The following is a 4,134-nucleotide window of genomic DNA, read 5'->3' on the forward strand; positions in this document are numbered from 1 at the left end:
GGTTAGGTTTTGAAAATTACAACAGCTTCCCCCAACCCAGAACCCGTCTAGGGAGGTTTAAAGTAGGAAGACTGAGGATGCGTGCACGGGCCCACGCTTGTCAGACTATACCACATCGTGTGAGATTAGCTCCGGTCTAGGAGCTAATCTCACACGATGTGGTATAGTCTGACAAGCGTCGTGTGAGATTATCTCCGGTCTAGGAGCTGGGCCTGTCTAAGCATTGGGCCTAAAAAGTGAAAGTTAGGTTTATCACCGCTAGGTCTGTGACGGGTAGGTTTAGGCTGTGGTTTAGTTCAGCTTTAGATTTAGCAGTACTCGTGTTGAACCGGCTAGGTTTCAAATCGCTGAGGTTATGGCGGTTAGGTTTAGGGCGTGGCTTGGTCCAGCACTATAATTAGATCTGAGTAGATGTGAGAACACGAAGTTCTTGCCGGAACTTGTTCCAGATCGGCGAACCAGACCGCAACTCGAAAGTCGCAGCCCGATAATTCCAACCCAGCATCGTGCTCTGCCAAAAAAAATTTAAGCCAAATTGCCATGTTTCAAAGACGATGGATGTCATAGTTAGATTACAATCGCTGTGTCTGTGACGGGTAGGTTTAGAGTGTGGTTTGGTTCAGCTTTAGATTTAGCGGTACCCGAGTTGAACCGGCTAGGTTTCTAGTCGCTGAGGTTATGGCAGTTAGGTTGAGAGCGTGGTTTGATCTAGGACTAAAATTAGATCCGAGTAGATGTGAGAACACAAAGTTCTTGACGGAACTTGTTCCAGATCGGCGAACCAGACCGCCACTCGAAAGTCACAGTCCGATAATCCCGACCCAGCATCGTGCTCTGCCAAGAAGTTTTGTTTAAGCCAAATTGCCACGTTTCAAAGACGATGGATGTCATAGTTAGATTACAATCGCTGGGTCTGTGACAGGTAGGTTTAGAGCGTGGTTTGGTTCAGCTTTAGATTTAGCGGTACCCGAGTTGAACCGGCTAGGTTTCTAGTCGCTGAGGTTATGGCGGTTAGGTTTAGAGCGTGGTTTGGTCTAGGACTACAGTTAGATCTGAGTAGATGTGAGAACACGAAGTTCTTGACGGAACTTGCTCCAGATCGGCGAACCAGACCGCAACTCGAAAGTCGCAGTCTGATAATCCCGACCCAGCATCGTGCTCTGCCAAGAAGTCTTGTTTCAGTCAAATTGCCACGTTTCAAATACGATATTTGTTATAGGAAGGCATTTTTTGCCATTATTGTTGTTTCCTAATCCCTCAGATCAGTTAGATTGAGAGAAATGTTCAAGACAACCTCTTCAGTAGTGTACCTCAGGTTCATTGGGTGTTTCGGCCTTTAACCACTATACACCCTCACGCTGAGGCCGGCTCGCTTGGGCGATCATCCCCAAGCGTGTGTCTTGTAGCCAATTGCTATTCGAGCTTGACCAGATACACAATTGCATGGTTGGGCTCTGGGTTGAGTTAATATGAGTTTTCAACTTAAACCGCTTAAATCATTGGTAGAGATGTTGATTTTGATTCTATTGATTTTAATTTATTTGGAGTGCACGTTAGAGCGATTAAAAAAATATTGCTGTACAGTAAACCAAAATAGGTGTGAAATATAAAAAAAAACTCACCCTTGAATGCTCCTAAAAGGTCAGAGGTCGAGACTGGCGGATGCAGAGCATCAAGCTTCTACCAGACCTTCCTCCTAGAAGTCACGACAAACCAATCCGACATTACACTCACAGAAGAATAACCGCTGGATGTGATGGCTTCTGAAATGGAAGAAAACTTGAAATTGCCTTCTATTTGTGTGCTTTCGCACACACTTTTACATGATGGTGAGTTCAAAATTATTTTTGAGATTAGACTCATCTTGTGCTCCTCCAAATATGTCGGACACGACTATATAGTTTTCTTAGATTTTCATCACAGATAAATAGCTGTTTTTAGCATTTAAAGTCAGCTTTTTTGACAGCCAATTAAATATGCGGATTCCTGCTCCAATGACCTTTCAAGGCTTATTTTTCTGGGGATTTAAGTGTATTTTTCTTCATTTAAAGCCTGTTTTCTGATGCCTGTCGCCCAATTATTCCATTATTAATATTAGCTTGCTTATGTTAGCGTGCTAATGCTAATATTAATCTTCTTATATTTAGGGTTAGGGTTAGGGATTACAGACCCAGAAGCCAGAACAAAGTCCAACTCCGGTTATGCACTGTCCTTCCACTTCAACTGACCGCTTCTGGCCTTGTTTCGATTAGGCCTCGTTCCCAAAAGCAGTCCACCTTTTTAATGAATCAGTGTTTTTCATAATCATTCAGTTGTTATGAATGTGTAATGATGACGATGATAAAAGTGTATCCGATTATAGCTATTTATAATGTATTATATACATTTTTTATATTTATTTTTTGTATACCTCTCTCATAGTATGTGATGTGTCTCATAGGGGTATGAAGGATAGGTGTGTATCCTATAGGGCTAGAAATGCTAGGTTTTAAATTTTGTGCGAGTGCCCCACTAAGGGGTAGGTGTTAGTGTGGTTGATGTTCAGCCTTAGTTATTTTATGGGGGTGTCCTACTAAGGGGTTACTTTGTGCGAGTACCCCACTAAGGGGTAGGTGTTAGTGGGGTTGATGTTCAGTCTTAGATCAAATATTAAATATAAAAGTACTCCTTGGAGTAAATATTCTTAATCATCATCATCATCATTTGTGTTTGTACGTCACCAGCAAAAGAAAGTGTCAACAAGGAGATCATGGGAAAGAAAAGGAGAAAATAGAGAGCTGTTCTGAGGCAAACTGTCCCTCAGGCCTCATTCAGGCAACTGGGATAGAGCGTATCCAGTCTCTTAATCCAGAACCTCTCTGTTTTTAATCTATCTTGTAAATTCCACAGAGGGTTGGCCTGTAAACCAGTTATTCTGAGGGAAGTTAGGCCATGGGTCAAGAAATGTTTCACCATAAATCTACGTTTTTCAATCTTGTGTAGAATATTATGGGCGTGCTGATAAGCTCGAATACGCAATTCATTTTTAGTTTGACCCACATACTGTCTTCTGCATTTGTCACAATAAATTAGATACACACAGTTCATAGTCTGAGGGGACAGAGTTTGTTGCAGTGTAAAGATCTGTTTGGTGGTTCTGTTTTTAACCCATCTCAGTGACACGTAGTATTTGCAAGATACCTGTTTTTTCTTCAGCGGTTCTGTGCTCACTTTACTCTGAACTAGAACGTCAATCAGGTTTTTGTTCCTTTTGTATGCCGCAATGGGTCTGTGTCTCTGCAAGTAATCTGTGCCAGTCAGAAATTTAGCAAAGTTCTGTTTGATAGCACTGTTGAGTTGTGTGCTCTGAGACGAATAGAATGACACAAAAGGAATAATTTTATTGTTTGTGTTTTCCACGTTGGACTCCGGGTTTGCTGAAATGTTCATCGCTCTTCTGAAGAGTCTCAGGGCCTTCCTGAGGACTGATCTTGAGTATCCCCTCTGTTTCAAGGCCCTGAAGAGTATCTTCACCGCCTTTAGGAATTCTTCTTCTTGAGAGCTTGAGAGCAGGAATCGAAGAAGCTGTGACTTTAGAATCCCTTTAAATGTGTGCTGTGGGTGAAAACTGTTTCTGTGCAATTGTGCAATAGTATCTGTTTCTTTAAAGTATACCCTGTAATCTAGTTTGTTTTCCTTGTGAAACTTGGGCCCTTTATATGTGACCATATCTAGAAAATTGACCTGTGTGTCATCTATTTCGAATTTGACCTTTATAGATCTCTGATGCTGATTAAGATGTTTGATAAAATCATCAAACTCTTCTCTCGTATGCACCCAGATGCCCCAAATGTCATCGAGGAAACGGAAATACGAGGACGGTTTGCGAGGAAATGAAGCTAACGCTGACTCTTCCCAGCAGGCCATAAATATATTGGCGTACGAGGGGGCAAAGGTTTTTCCCATGGCCGTGCCTTTTGTCTGTAAATAGAATTTACCATTGAACTCAAAGTCGTTTTTTATTAAGTTAATCTCAAGTAATTTCAGCACATATTCATCCGGTCTTTTGGGATCCGGATATTTTTCCATGCACTCTCGTACGGCCTCCATTCCTGCTTGTGTCTCAATATTTGTGTAGAGACTATCTACGTCTAT

The sequence above is a fragment of the Sinocyclocheilus grahami genome, unplaced genomic scaffold (genome assembly GCF_001515645.1).
Source record: "Sinocyclocheilus grahami isolate Dianchi unplaced genomic scaffold, SAMN03320097.WGS_v1.1 scaffold3372.1, whole genome shotgun sequence".
Lineage (NCBI taxonomy): Eukaryota > Metazoa > Chordata > Actinopteri > Cypriniformes > Cyprinidae > Sinocyclocheilus > Sinocyclocheilus grahami.